Source organism: Molothrus aeneus, chromosome 1 (assembly GCF_037042795.1).
Source record: "Molothrus aeneus isolate 106 chromosome 1, BPBGC_Maene_1.0, whole genome shotgun sequence".
In the NCBI taxonomy this organism is placed as follows: domain Eukaryota; kingdom Metazoa; phylum Chordata; class Aves; order Passeriformes; family Icteridae; genus Molothrus; species Molothrus aeneus.
Window position 1 is genome coordinate 8,646,713 of NC_089646.1, and position 16,461 is coordinate 8,663,173.

The 16,461-nt window shown below is 39.8% G+C and overlaps 1 long non-coding RNA gene across 1 annotated transcript; it reads left to right on the forward strand.

Moving 5' to 3' along the window:
- The first annotated feature begins 13,640 nt into the window (after positions 1 to 13,640).
- On the forward strand, positions 13,641 to 15,831 carry LOC136557356 (uncharacterized). Its single transcript, XR_010783757.1, has 3 exons — positions 13,641 to 13,771; positions 14,686 to 14,751; positions 15,742 to 15,831. It is a non-coding gene; the product is annotated as an uncharacterized lncRNA (long non-coding RNA).
- The last annotated feature ends 630 nt before the right edge of the window (positions 15,832 to 16,461 follow it).

Genomic DNA, 16,461 nt, shown 5'->3' on the forward strand with positions numbered 1-16,461 from the left:
TTGCTGATATAACCTAAGGGAATTTGAAATCACTCCAAAATGCACTACCTGAAGACAGGCAATTTTTTGGAATGTGTGCATATTATGTCATTATATCTAAATATGCTGAGCAAAGAGCAGGATAATATTTCCCTTTCCTTTATGCTGTTAAAATGAATTCAATTTGGGGCAAAACTGCTCAGCTTTAATCAGTATTTTTATGCATTAATATCCAGTTGAATCCCAGGGCAAGCCAAACAAGCTGCAGACATTGGTGCAGCTTGATATTGCTATTTTTATTCATTTCTGTTTATTGCAGTAAAGCTTAGAAGCCAAGAGAGAAGCACCTTACTCTGCTTTACCCAAACAAATATAAGAACATCTCTTCTTCAAAGAGCCTACCCTTTTATTTGTACTGTTTGTACTTCACCTTATCTGTGTGAAGGCCCATTGAAGTAAGTGGAACAATTTACAGAATGAGGCATATTATGATTTCCAATCTGATGTAGCAAAATGAAACTTTTATAAAGTCCTCAGCTGCTCCTGATAGGATGCAGTGGGAGAAATGCCTCTCTTGTCTTAGCTGAAGGTGTCATCCACACATATTAAAGCTTTCTGGCCAAACTCATCTCTAGATATTCCTGCTGCAATTATATTCAGAGTGATTCAAGCAGGACTGGATACTTACATAATTGGAGTATCTATGCTGAGTAGACAGTTTTAAATGATGTGTGAGCTTCAGTAATTTTGAAAGAATTAATTATTTGGAGCCAACAGGAAGATCTCCCTTTAAACACCTTTTTGTGTAAATAACCATTTTGAGGCTTGGCCAGCAGTATTCTCTGAACTTGGCTGGAGCCAAGGGGGAAAAGGTTTTAAGGACTCCTGGTGATTTGGCAGCACAGTGATCCTTTTTAAGCAATGAGTTGTGCATCTGCAATCTCTGGAACAGAATTGAATTGTGACAGCTTCACAAGTCACTGTGAGAGGGCATCCTCACTTGTGCAAATGTACAGGATAGGTTTATCACAGAGTCACAGAATTACAGAATGGTTTGGGTTGGAAGAAGCCTTGGAGACCATCTAGTTTGAATCCCCTGTTCTGGGCAGGGACACCTTCCACTAGACCAGGTTGCTCAAAGCCCCATCCAACCTGGCCTTAGACACTGCCAGGGATGGAGCATCTGCAGCCTCTCAGGGCAACTTGTGTCAGTGCCTTACCATGCTCACAGGAAGGAATTTCCTCCTAGGATCTCAACCTCCCTTCTGTCAGTTTGAAGCCATTCCTCCTTCCCCTATCCCTCCATGCCCCTGTCAAAAGTCCCTCTCCAACTCCAATATGTGGTCCCTTGAGGTAATGGAAGGTGCTATAAGGTGTCCCTGGAGCCTTCAAGTCTCCAGGCTGGATAACCTCAGCTCTCTCACTCTGTCTTCATGGGAGAAATGTTCCAGCCTTCTGAGCATCTTTATGGCCTCCTCTGAACTTGCTTCAGCAAATTCATGTCTTTCCTATGTTGGGGACCCCAGAGCTGGACACAGCACTGCAGGTGGGCTTTCATGAGGGCAGAACAGAAGGGCAGAATCACCTCCCTCAACCTTCCTCAGCCAGCTGGACACCCTTCTTTTCCACAGAATCATGGAATCACAGAATTTTCTGAGTTCAAAGAGAACCACAAGGATCATCAAAGTCCAGTCTCTGGCCCTGCACTGGGCAGCCCTAAGAATCCCACCATGTGCCTGAGAGCATTGTCCAAATGCTTCTTGAGCTCTGTCAGCCTTGGTGCTGTGACCACTGTCCTTGAGATCTTGTTCCAGTGCCCAACCACCCTCTGGGTGAAAAACCTTTTTCTAACATCCAACCTAATAATTTTGATGCTTCCCAGAGCACAACTGGCTTTCTGGGCTGCGAGGGCACAGTGCTGGGTCATGTCCAGCCTCTCATCCACCAGCCCAGCTGGATGCTGTGGATCAGTCTAGGCAAGCTCATGTTGCTTGTAGGTGCAGGAAGCTGGGAGAGCCTGAGTGGCTCGTTATGGTAGGTGAGAGGCAGTGTGGTGACTAATTCAGCCTTGCCACCCCAGTGCTTCCTTGAATCCATAAGTGGCTTTTGAAAATGTCACTCAGGTAGCATAATGTTGCCCAAGTTGTTTGGTGAATCAAGAATCAGGCTGTGAATGGCAAGTCCTACAGAGGAAAGAAGCAAAAGAACTCCACACCTTTCATTTTTCAAGTCACAAACACAACATGGATATCTTTATATCAAATGGATATCTTTAATTTGTATTCACATTTTCTAAACTGTTGTTTAAAAGCTCACTATTATTTTCCCTAGAAATAAGGATTATTTCAATCTATGCTTAGATTATCAGCCTCCAAAAAACCTCTTCTAAGATCTTAATGTTCTGTACATGACAGCCACTTAGAAAAACAAGATTTTTTTTTTGTTCTTGCACTGTGCAGTTTTTATTTCCTGTTGAATGCATTTATTATACATTAACATAATTACTTTAATTTATTACCTGAGTAAATGTCAGGCCCATAAGATGTCAGTGTATTCCATGGGTTACACTGCACTCATTCTGTTTAACAAAGAACCTCCAACAAATGATCAAACTCAGCCTCATGGTTCTACTTCACATAGGCATTTTTGAAAGACCATTGTGCAATAAAAAATGTGCACTTGTAATTAAATTCTGCCTTTGTTTATACCTATTGTGTACTCCTGTTGTGATCCACACAGACCGAGACCTGTGAAGCCATGTCCAGCTGGCTGGGATGCTGAAAAGCCCTGTGTTGCTGGTTCTAATCCTAGTCCTTTTAATGTATTAAATCACTCTCACACCCCGAATTTAAGATAGAGGTTTTTCTTGTTTGATCTTTTTTCCCCCCTAAAGTTTAAAAATGTTAGAACCCTCAAATTTGCTGTTTAAAAACCTCTTAGATTCTGCTTAGATTCTGCTAACACGTGGGACAGAATAAGAAATGATCCCAAGAAACTTATCTAACTTTGGTTCCTGATCCCAGATCAGGATCATGTTCATCTTTACCTATGATGTGATCAGGATCACAGCATATTTACACTTATTCATAGCTTCATTATTAAAAATGCAGATTTTGGAGCAAGTACATATTAGAGGCACTGGCTACAACACTGTACATCATCTGCTGTGCTTCATCAAGAGCAAACTGCAGCTCCCCCTTTCTGCCCTTTGCAGATTCCCCAGCATCAGGTGCTTCACAGGTAACTGCTGACTGCACAGTCTTCTTAAAGGAGGGTTTAAGAATCCTCCTCAGACTCTTGGAGTTTCTGTACAATCTTTTTATTCCCCAAGGAAGGCATGCAGCTTCCTGTTGAGGGTTATAGACCCATGTTTTTCAAAAGAAATTATTGCAAACACTACTCCTGATATGTATTGGCAGAATGCACTGGAATGACTCCATAAAAGTCATGTTTGGTTCATATACTGTCAATAATTATAGGAGTAATATCCTCATCTGGCATATTCACAGACTACATGATTTCAAATATTTACCTCTGATTATGTCAGTGCAATGCATTGACAAGCTCAAAGAAGGCAGATCTTGTCTTGACAAAGCATCTGGACTCTCTATTTCTGTAAAACATCCCCATGACTTTGGAGAGGCCTTCTTAAAACACTGCATTGTTTCTGAGATCTATGCTACAGTATTTAAAATATAAGTTATTCATGATTTTCTACAGAACAAAAAAGCTTCATGGGCTGAGACCAAAGAAGATGAAAACAAACAAAAAAAAACCCAAAAAACAAAACCAGAAACAAAACAGGGAACCTGTTTCTCTCCAGATTGGAAAGAAAATCCAGTGTTTTCTTCAAACCCCTCATCTCACTGTGAGCAGATCACTTTGTGGGAATTCATACAGAAGAAATGGATACCTCTCTGAACAAACCTGTTTGAGTAGGACTCTCTTAGACCAGGTTTTCTATATGTGTGCAGCCCAAAGAATGCCCCAAGAGAGTTATTGAGGTCTAATATAGTTTATGGGAGATCATAAATATCTCCTCTCCAAAGAACTTAATTTATTTTTGAATTTGATGGAGTTCCCAGAACAAATAGATAATCCCTCTAAAATGCAGACATAAACTATAAAGATGTGTTTCTAAGTAGCAAAACCATTGACATTTTTGATCAAAATCTACCCTTTTTTTGTCTTGACATAGAACTCTAACAACTTTTCTCTGAATTTTTTTTAAAAAGCAGGATTAAAAATTATTGTGCTGGGAAATTTTTCATTCTAGATTGAATGAAGAAGTACATCTTCAATCCCTCCTCTCTGAAATTGTTATTGGAATGACTGAAAACAGCCAATCCATCACATTTTAGGCAAGAAAATTTGCACCTACGTGTCAACTAGAAGCCATCTTTTTGCCAGTGCTGGAGATGCCACCAGTACTCTCATCTCTGATCATAACTGGGCTTCTCTTCTTCACCATTGCTCCTGGGGAAACAGAGGTCTTCAGAAAACAACCTTTGCAATGAGCACTGTTATGGATGATTTCTCATGGATCTATGAATGGAAATCTACTGTCCAGCTTTTTTTTTTTTTCCTGAAAACATTGTTCTATTCTTCCTTACTGAGAAATGCAGAGAATTTCAATTTAATTAATTTTAAAAAGTAATATGATAAAAAATTTCTGTTTTTTCTTTCATAATGGTACACTTCACTTACTCATTCCCTGTTGAAGAGTGAGAAGGATCATTTGCCCCTGCTATAGAACAATTTTTTAATTTTTAGACTGTCAAGTGCCAGACTGAGAAGGATCTCAGCTGGGACTGTTGGGTGTGAAGGTGCAGATCTTTCCTTGGACTTGATGATCTTAGAGGTATTTTCCAACCTTAATGATTTTATTATCTTATTTATCGTTGAGGTCCTGTATCTACTTTTGATAAGAGGTTAAACATGTGAAAGTTCAACCTTGCAAATGTCTGTTTGCATGATCTAAGTAGTGTGGAGGACATGGCTTGGCTTGGATGAGGCTTCCTTCCCTCCATGGACAGACAGCCAGGCACAGCTGTCAGTGACCCCAGGAATCTTTCCCCAGGTAGGTAAGCTGGACTCTTGTCCTGATGACATCAGCTACAATTATAATTTCATCTTCACAAGCTCATTTTGAGGCCAATCATGGAGCAAGAGACTATCCCTGTGAATGTGTTGTGGGGTAAGCTGCTTTCACACTTTGATCTCCTTTCTGCTGGAATCGCTTGATGCATCCTGGGTCCAAGGAGGAGATGAACTGGAATGTGCCTCTGTTACTTCTGCAATTTGTGAGCTTAATTTTATGAAGTAGTGCACCCTGGGCTTTCCTCAGCACATTTTTGAGGGAAAAGAGAATCTCACAAGAATTATTAAAGCATCCCTTAAGATGAATGCCCATCACATTTCTGGAACCTGTGCTTAGTTTAGTCCTTCTTGTGAGGGTTTCAAGCACCTTCACGGTGAATGCTAAGACAAATAAGATAGTCATCTGTCTCTTGAATGAAGTACAGCAGAATTTCTCTGTGCATGAGCTTTCCACCAGAGCTGGCTCATTCGATTTCAGTCATGAGTGGCCAGCAGCTACGAGGTTTTTCTCAGTGCAGAGACTGTCAGTCACATCAGATCTGATTCATTTTGTGATGTGGCTAAGCATCCAAAATGTAACAGGCTGAGACCAATAAACTAATTTCATTTTTAATCTATGGAAGATTTGTGGCTTTTATGCTGAAATACCAGGGTTCAAAGCAGCTGGTTTCACCACATTCTTGGTGCTGCCCCCTCCTTTAACCCACAGTAGCAGAATCACATGGAACCATTTATGAGCTCGTGTTCATCCGAGACCTTGTGTTTCTTTGCTTACTGTACTTTTCTATCTATAAAAAAAAATTAAATAAATATGCTTAAATGAGTCAGTGATTATTGAACTGGGAAGCAGATCTGAATTTGACAATTAAACAGAACACATCCATATTGGGGTACAGGAAGTAAAGAAAAAAAAAAAAACAAGAAAACTTTAACATTTTCACATGCCAGAAAAACTAGCTTTCATGTACTCTAAATAAAAGAAAGGTAAGTTGTGTTTGGGAATAAAAACACAGTCTTCAAATTCACTCTTCAAGTATACTCTGTTACAGCAGCATGATTCCTTTTATGATTGTATCCATCATGCTGTCAAAAAAAGAAATCTTATCTTCACTCATTACTAAATATACAAAGAGCTGGGATTTCCACTTGGCAAATGCTCCTGTTTACCTGAAGGCTTGATTTTCCCTGCACTTTGATAAAGTTCATTTGCTGAGATAGACTATACTTTTTAATCCTTAAACTGCTTGAGTTTGTAAACCAAGTTTTGCTCTGAAGTAAGTAGCGTGTGCATGGAGTTGTTATTTTCTTTAGGAAAATTAAAGATTTTGTTATGGAAGGAAGCCAAAGGGCCTATCTGGATCTGTCCTGTCTGGGTTGTGAGTTATAGCTCCTGTTTACCACTGCTCTGCAAAATGAAGTCTAGGTGAGGATGCCTTCAGTAGTCACTGTCAGCCTTGTCTTCTCCAGTTTTTTGTTTTCAAGAAAGGTCTATCAATAACGTAGACAATGTCTTGGCATCTGTCATTCCCAGTATGCTTAGACCTTTCTAATACTCTCTCTCATCATCAAAACCTTACATTAAATATATTAAAAGAATGTTGCCAGTTTAAAAGACCCAGAACCAGGCTCTCATGTGCCATAGGTGTACTTTTCTTTATAATGAATGTGAATAATCCTCTCTGAACATGTTGATGCAGACAAACTTCCTGAATCTAAGTATTGCTCTGAGTGTCCTGGATTGCTTCTCTTTCTGTTGCACCCTTTCAAAACGAAAAGAGTTATTATTATTATTATTATTATTATTATTATTATTATTATTATTATTATTATTATTATTATTATTATTGTTTCTATTACAATGGCAACTACAAACCATTACTGAAATCATGGTGCCATTTTTTGAGCTGTGTTTAAATGTGAAATCACAAACAGCTCTCTGCCTTTTTATTGAAACAAACACAATGGGGAAAGGGTGTTATGGAACTCAAATGCAGAAGATATAGATATGACAACTCTTTCCCTTTGGTTTGAGGGTTTATCATCCACTTCAGTGGTCGCTGCTGTGTCTGTGTCTCTACGAACTCTACTATTGTAGATCATTTGTTCTGTCAGAAACCTGTCTCCTTTTATTTGCAGTCTTGGAGTTACATGGATTTCTCTCCCCTCCCCATTCTTTTCTTACTTTCCTTTTCAGCATTATCCAATTTCCTGTAGGATTCAGTCTCTAAACATTACTCTGGAGACACCAATCACTACAACAACCTAGTCCTGCTTTGTCTAAGATGGGATTGCTCCAACAGGTGCTGTTGGAGCAATCCAGCACTGAAATTCACCTGGGTTAAAGAGTTCTCCTGAGTTCTCCTTCTCTTTAATACTTCTTTCTTGTTCTCAGCATTATTTTCTCTTATTTAGTCTGTATGATCTGCAGTGTTCAGTCTCATTCATCACATGTTCTTAATCCAGTGAATTAAGTCCAGCTTTGGAGTCCTCATTAATGACTCCTCATTAACGTACCTCTGTGCAGGTACAACCTGGTTAATTTAACCTCCTGGTTCATTGTTTCTTTCAGGTCACTGGCATATGAGCAATGATCACCCATACACTAATCCTTTTGAGTTTTCCCCTCCTATCCTGACCTGATTTCACTTTAACTTAAACTATAGACTGGTTCCTCATGAACAGAGTGACCTGCCCTTCAATCATTTGTGCATGAGTTTATGCTTTTGCACGATGCCTTATCCAGAAGTTGAGAATTCTGATGTCCTTACTTGATTTCTCTGTAGTTGTGACTATCTTTAATTAAACAATAGCTTTCTAGGCGTTCCCCTGCTGTGTTCCTGATTAATGTTTCCAGTAACTTCCCAGTTTATGAATCAAAATCTGCAATCTGTTATCATTTTTTATGCCACCATTGACTGAAATTCTTTATCTGTGTTAACCTTGAACTTGCCAAACTCTATGAGATTTTGCTGTGTAGAGTGTGTAGGTGCACACATACATACAGGATTCAAATCTGCAACTCGCTCCCAGCTTGTCCCCAGCTTCTTGGTGGTGTTCACACAACTTTATCTTCTTAATGACCTGCAGAATATAGGGTGAATGCTGCAAAACCAAGGAAGGTAAAAACAGAAGAGCAATTTGTGTTCCATTTATATCTACCCACAATTATTTGGTTGATTTTCAGTGAAGGGGATTTCATATAGGACGTGGAAAACTCTTTTTTCTCAACACCTGGCAATTTCCACATTGAATGATCTATTTCACAGGGAACAGAGGCTGTTAGAATGATGATATTCAGTGCACTTCTTTTAAGAACCCTGACATCTTAACCTAGGGAAGCATTAGAGGGTACCTTTGTAGCTCTCCCACAGAGTTGCATCATTCTCTTTTAGAGCCAGGGTGGTTTTTGGCGTGTGCAGTGGTGCAATCAGGCAGTGATCAGATTCAAAGGAGTCCCAGCATTTCCAGGCATTTCCTGGAGTAGTGCACTTCTGTCCTTTCCCCACCCCATGACCCAGAGTGGGTATTGCTCACTCCTGGGCCCTGCTTCTGCCTGCCCTGGTGAAGGTTTAAATGAGGAATTGTTTTTATGTAGATGAATTTAGAGCTGTTTTTTGTTTTTTGAAAGGAACAATACTAAAAGTTTCCTGATTTCCTTCCAAAATTCAGTAATTTTGCTGGCTCCCTGAACAGATATGAACCCAAATACCTGAATGATGTGAGTCCTCAGTGGCAGGACTTGGACTAGATTTTTCCCACCATTAAGTGTAAAAAGAACTTGAACCCCTTTAAGCATCAGGGTGAAATAAAGGGCCAGCAGATTATCCACAAATATAAAACAAAACAAAAAATTCAGCTGAAAAATATACTTGCCAGCAGTCTTCACTTGCACCAGAGATGCAGAAGACTGCAGGATGGTCTTTGCTTGCTGGAGAATGGAGACTGAGGGTGGGGTTTCCCATGTTTCCAGCATGTGTCCTAATCACTGTACCCTGCGGGGAGTGAATTTTCCCAGTCGTTCCTATGAGAACTTGATCATTTGAATAAATAATTCATCACCATAGGGACAGTATCCGCTTTTTTTTTTTTTTTTAATAATCCCTCATTATGTCTTAGCCATTGGGGTATTAAGACTTTTACTGTCTCTTTCTCACATACACACAAACATGTTTTCTTTTGACCAGAACCTCCTCTCTGGCCTTGTGTTGTCATTAAATAAATGGGACTTTTTTACAATCACTGTTTTCAGGTAACTGGAGGTTTTCAATGGAAAAACATTGAGATCAAAACCATTTGTTACTAGGTTTATGTCATCAAGAAAGAGAATAATGCCATGTCATGTGACCTAACCAGACTGTGTAATTCATATTTTCAAATTAGAAAGCAGACTGAAGGAGAAGTGTACAATGGAGATATGTGTCCATTTGTATGGTTGCCAGTAATAATATTTGTAGACATTTTGATTGTGTGTTTCCCCACAAATTTTGGACATTTCTGTTTCTTTCATTGGGAATGAAAAACATGTAGCATCAAGCAGGTGGATGATGTGTACTCTCTTTGCCTATACTTTGGGTCAAATATGGCTCTTTGAAATTAATTGTTTTGTTTTGTTTTGTTTTCTTTACTCCTGTCTGGAATAGGACCAAGTATTTAATTCGTATTCTTTGCTCTTGCAAGATCCTCAGGGTAAACCAAATTTGGTTCTATTCCCATTGAGTAACATACTCCTTGAGCAATCCCATCGGCTTCTGTGAGGCTATTTGGGATTATCCAATGGGATCAAAACTACATGAGTCTGGCCCCAAGGTATTTACACACTCCCTGGCTCAATGGCACCTCAGTTTCAGTCAGTACCTTTGGGTGATGTTGCATTTCAGCCTTTAATAATCAGTTTGTTTCACTTCTCAGAGTCACATTTTAATGAATAATCTCTTCATGTAGAAACCCAATCTGTGACAGTGTAAAGTATTCAAGAAAAAATGTTTTCCTATGGATGTCTCACAGAAGAAGAAAGGATGAACTCACCCCAGCAACTATTTGCTTAGTTCTTGGGGAATTTACGCTTCTACGTCAATGGTTCAAAGGTTGTCTGAACTTGCAGTGAACTCAAATGTTCAGCATTTACATCCAGGAGTTATTTTCCATTGGAGACAGTTGTGGGTACCCTACTGCCTGCTTTGGAATGGTGCTGGGCTCATCCTTCTCAGAAGGTTTCTCTGCTTCTGCTCTGTCCAATGGAAGTGGTCACCATTCTAGACTGAAGCTAGGAACAACTTTATTTTTTTAAAGAGGAACATGTTTAAACAAGAGTAACAGCAGGGCCTCATAATGGAGAAGTAAAATCACAAGGGATTCATCTCACCTAATTTTATCCCTTTGACACATAGTTATCTAATCTAAAAGGACTATCTGGAGTCTCCTGTTGCCAGTGAAAAGAGATAGACAGCAATGAATGGCCTTCTGGAGGTATTTATGTCTCTCTGTGCTGACTATAGGTGGAGCCCAGACAAGTGGTTTGTAGTAAATGTTGAACTTCTCATGGGCTACAGATAGAGATGTGATAAGTGGATCCCGCCCCTAATTTCCCAAAGCCTCATCTTCTTCCATCAGTGACTCAGGAGAAAAATAATAACCATGTCTACAAGCAAGGAGTGTCTACACTAAAGGAAAATATCAATTTGTTATAAATCTGGCCTGGGCTGAGGGTGTCTCAATGGAAGGGAGCAGGAGCTGGTCACTGGGTTCACTAGAGGGAGCTCAGAAGAAACCTGTCAGTCTCACCTTGATCATGGTGTTCCTGCTGCAGAATTATTCCAGAGAAAGAACTTCTGGTGGAAAGGCCTCTGAGGTCTTTTCTCCTGCTCACAGACATAGTGCTGGATTTTTCAAACCTGATTTTTCAGCCAGATTATAACTTCTCGTCCTTTTGATCTTATTCTGATTACCTTACCTGGACAAGACTTGACTTGTGTATTGAGAAAAATGTGGTCCAAGATAAGCAAATATTTGTCTACAGAGAGAAACAACAACAACAACAGTCACAACAACAAATCTGTATTCAAGAACAGATCTTTCTGTCTTGGAAAGACTTTGGACACCCAAGCACCTCTATACTCATTCTGCGTGTGCGTGTACACGTGTATATAGCAATAAACATGTCCTGTTCTAAGATTTACAGTTCTGAGGAATAAAAAAAGGCTGACCATTCTCTTTTCTTTCTAAATCACCCATGCCAGCTCATACTTTGAATCAGTGCTTCCCCAGATCTACAATATTTTCCATTTTGGTGGGTTGAGACGCACAATCTTGCTACAGAGGTCAGTGTTTCAGCAGCCTCTGTTCTGGATTGCTGGACTCAGATGAGCATGAACTTTTTCCAGAAGCAGTCCCAGCTCTGTGGGATGCAGCTGATTTCTGTGAAAGTGCATGTCTGCCTGCACAACTGATATCCCAAAGCATTCTATTTTTATGCTGTGAGTTGCTGTGATGAGATCTAAAATGTTCAGAATTATTTTTATTGGACAAACACAAGTACTGAAATCATGAGGTTCTGGCAGGCTCCAAGCTCTGCCAGCTTAACACTTCTTTGTGCTTGGCAGGCAAAGCAGTTTTTAATATTTTAGTTTTACTTTGCTGGTCCCTGCACAATGGAGGTAGTTCTTAGTGACTTTAATCAAAAGGTAGGAAGTATGCAAGGACTATTATGAGACTTTTAACTGAATTAAATTGAATAAAGCATTATCTGATCAATTTTAACAGCAATAATGCAAATTTAATTTTGGACCCAAACCTGTATAATTTGCTGCAGCTCGTCAGCCAGCTGAATTCCCCAGTGTGCTGGGTGTCCCACTGTACAGCCCAATGATTCAGATTTGTTTGTGGTGCTGACTGGGGATAGAAACCTGCTCTCTGTAAGCCAATGGAAAGGCCCAAATAATTCCACTGTTTTGAAGGAAGTTATGTTCTGTTGACCTTGGACCTTCAACCCCTTTCCTGCAAAACACAGGCTCAGCAAGGCAGGTTTAGTATTTACTTCATGCAATGAGAAGGGGGGTGGTAAGGAAGGAAAGGAAAACCTGGATCATCTCCAGCAGTAAAAAGCTCCAGGTAGATCATTGCCAGGTTCTTTTCTGCAGATAAGCTTAAATAGGTGTTACACCCAGTGACTGCTACTGTGACCTGCAAATGTCACAGTGCGACAGAGCCCCATAAAAGAGGCACAAATCAGAGGGAAAACAGAGAGAAAGATTGTGACCTGCAAAGAATCAGTTCCTCTCTTTTCTTCAAAACAATGGCATGAGTTTGGATTAATATTACCAACATTAATAAGAGACTGCAGCAGGACTGCTGAGCCAGGAGTGCACTGTAAAGACAAAGTAATACATCCTTTCAGAAGCCGCTCTTGCTCAATATTTTCTTTTTCTGTGATGTGTTTCTCTGCCTCCTGATTATTATTTCCTGTGTGCACCTGACAGAGCTGCATAAAAAGCCCACAGAGCAGCTTGGTGAGCTCACCATGGCTCAGCAGTCAGGCAGGACTATGGATTGTAATTTACAGCAGAGCCCAAGCTCTGAGCAGCAGATTCAATTTTATAAGTGCCTCTCTAGTTCAGCTTAGGTAAGAGTCTCTGGAACAGACAGCCTTTCCATGTGCTATAAATAGTGAGTGGTTAAATGTGCTCCCTCAGTACACATCATTGATTGCCATGCAAAGCACATTCTCAAGAATAGCCAGCCTCACCCCCCCTCATCACGTACCGGGGTATTTATTTATTCCTTATTGTCATTACAGGCAAATAAGAGCTTTGACCCTATGTAGCAGAGAGGTGGAAGGCTGATTATTTTATTTCCACAGCTGTTGCATTGCAGTGTTTTACAATATGTTTGTAAATCATCAGCATAATGGCATGTTATTATAGCTGGCAAGTTATATCTTCAAGGAAATATATTTTAATTTTCTGGAAAGGAATAAGAATAGCTAACTATCTTATCAGAAGGCCTATCTTAAGTACAAGAACAAGGTCCACCCAAGATACTGATTAATATCAACTGTATTGATTTTATTACTCATACTTTATAAACGACACTGATATTCTTGAAGAGTGCAAACATTTGCTTTCTTGTGCTATTGTCTCAGTTGGAGTGTAAATCTCTCACTTTTCTGATTATTGTTCTGGTCATTGTTTCATGACTGGAGGCATTTTAATGATGATTTATGGGGTTATATATAGTTGTACTATAAACTTCTGATTGCAATTAAAAACAAGTTAAATGAAAACTTCCAGCTTGAAGGCAGTATCTGCTTATCACTGGAAACTATAAAAGACTAAAATGTGATATTTTTGAAGAAAAAAATCAATAAATAGTTTGGTTTATTTTTCCCTTTTAATACTATGAAGCAAAGAAACATCTAGAAATCCATATTTTCAGCATATTTTCCAGGAATGTATTACCCTAGTACTCCTGAACAACTACAGATTGCTTTTTCCATTATTTATATGCCCAGAGTGTGCTCAGCTGAGAGAAAGAGACTTTTTTCTTGTGTTTTTTTTCAGAAGAACTGTGGACCAACAGAAGAACCTGGGGTGCTTCAGAGTGCTCCTTGCTGAAGTAGCAATGTAAATCCTGTGGGTCCTCATGAAGAGGAGAATAACTTTGATACCACAATGAAAACATCTCCTTCCATTTTAAGGTTCTCCAAGCTACTTTCCTCAAATATTCTATTTCCATTTTTACCATTTAGCAGCATTTCCCAGTGTGGCATTGGCCTGAGATGTTGCTGCCTCCACAAGAAAAATGCCCCTGATTTTTTGGGGTATTGTTATAGATTAGATTGGCCAACATAGAAACAATTTTGGTTGCATTTGCAAGGTGTGAGCAGAGCAAGCAGGTGCAAACAGTCCAGGGATGCCATTTGAACCTCTGTGTTTGCCCAGTGGTGTTGCACCATCACACCTCTCTGGCTTATGAGGGTGTTTGGATTCACACAGTTCAGGAATTGTTCCACTCTCAGTGAAATGAAGTTGTGTGCAGCTCTTCATATAATTGCCTGTTGCACACTTCAAAAGTGAAATAATTTAGAATTTTCTGAGTTTAAAGAAAACCCATCATCTTACTCATCACTTTTCCTTCTGTCTCATGGGTTCAGCTGTGATGGCCATTGAAAAAATTTGACACTGATGGAGAGGGCCACAGGTGTGAGGGCTGGTGTGCCAGGCTGAATTCAGATTTTGCTTAACCCTTTGCTGGGGTATCCTGTAAGTCCTGATAGGCTGCTGCCACCACCCAGTCCCATATTGTTCACCCACCATTATTCCAGCCTTGTCATCTACAGGGATCAATTTTTAGCCCTGGCAGTTACAGCAGCAAGTGATGTGCTATTTCTAGAGCATATGGACATTTCTGTTCTGCAGACAGGCCAAAAAGGCACAAATAGGCTGAGTTTTCCATTAGCTGACTGCTACTGAAATCTCATAATTCTACATTTTCCCTTGCAATAGGGATTTCACACAGGTTGGTGTAATTTGTTATATCCCTGCCAAATACTAATGTCCTGTCTAAACAGTGGAGATGCTGGAGTCATGTCTCTTTCCTTTCTGTTTTTAGAGGACCACTAGAAGGTGCTTGATATAGCCCAAAATACATACATGATTCTTCAACTTTATTTACAAGGTAAGAAAATCAAAACCAACCAACTCTGCTTTTAAAGATGCATCCCTGATTCGAACCTAGGTGCTGTATTAAGTATTCCCTGTATCATATTTATACTGTATTTCTATTATCCATGCTCAGAAGCCTTTTTAATTTCTAGAAGAATAGGCCTGAATGGGAAGGATCTATGAAGTTAATGGTTGCTCAGCTCCTCTGAACCTTGGCAACCTGTGCTCTCTTTTTTGGGGAGCTTCCAAAGAACAACATTTGACAGTTGTTGGTGTCTCCTGTTGACTCTTTCTGAACCATATTCAGCACTGGACATGACCTTGAAAGGAAATATTGTGAGATGATTATAAGATCTAAGAAGATGGTTTTCAGTGGTAATATTACATATAATTATATATAATGCATATTATATATAATTATATATAACTTATGACATAAAATACTGTCCTAATATAGTCTATAATGAACCAAATTCCACTGAGGGTTAGTATTTTGCAATAAGGATATTTTTTGGAGAATGCTGCTTTCCATAATTCTCGTGCCTACCTCATGTACCTAAGGCACTCAGATCAGCTGATGTGTACTTAGATATTGACCAAGTGTTCAAGGACTTTCCCAGTCCTGTGTACATGCAGAAGTCTGAATTTCCTTCAGGGTGTAATTATTACCAAATCGGCAGCACTAACACATGGCTGAAACTCCTGCCATCACAGCTTTATTCCAGCTGTTTTCTCCACCTTGGTAGGGTGTTTTAGAGATGAAATAGTTCAGCTGATTGTCTCTTTTTTTTCCTGTCCTGATGATCCCTGAGCCAGGAGGGATCCATGCTTTCTGCACTCTGCTCATGTAGAAGTCAACAGAGCATATCTAAAGTGTGCTGTTATGACTTCCCATTCCTTATATTTAAAGGTGAACAGTTGTTTCACCCCTCAGAGCTGTGGGATTTCTTCTTTTCTGTTTGTTCTTACAATATATTTCTTTCTAAATTTCTCCCACCTCCAGAAAAATCAGAGTGTGCTCTGTTGTCTGGTTTTCTGCTTCATCTGGCCAGAGGATCAAGGGCAGACTGTGAAGAACTCCATTAATTGCAATTTTAGTAAGTTTATCATTATACAATCAGGTGTTTTTGAAGGCACTTAAGTCAAAGCACCTGAGGGAATGAACACAAGAGTTGGGAGATAATTACAGGTAGGATATACATCAAGGTAATATCTCTGTACCCCTCACTGCTTTTGGGGGGACCTCTTGGTCATGGTGTTTTTCCCACTTCAAACTGCTCTATGTGAAGTGAAGCTCTTTCAGTTATTGTTGTGGGAGAAGGACGTTGAAATGAACTCAGCTGGTTCTTCACAAGTTTTAAATGCAAGAGCTAAAATCCTCCTAGGACATAAAGCAGTTTGATTTTACCAACTACCCTGACTTTACCAAGTATTTGGGACAAACTCCTGGTTCCACTGTGGTCAAAACAGTGAAACTTCACTGGGGTTTGATGGTGTTTTAAGTATCAGCTAAGAGAGTCATCCAGGTAAGCATTTCATAATTTGCTACCCTCATAAGGCAGAAATAATAATAGACTGATAGAATTATATTGGTTGGAAGACACCTTAAAGATAATCAAGTTCCACCTACCCTGACATGGGCAGGGACACCTTCCACTATCCCAGAATGCTCCAAGCCCCATCCAACCTGGCCTTGGACACTTCCAGGGATGGGGCATCCCCA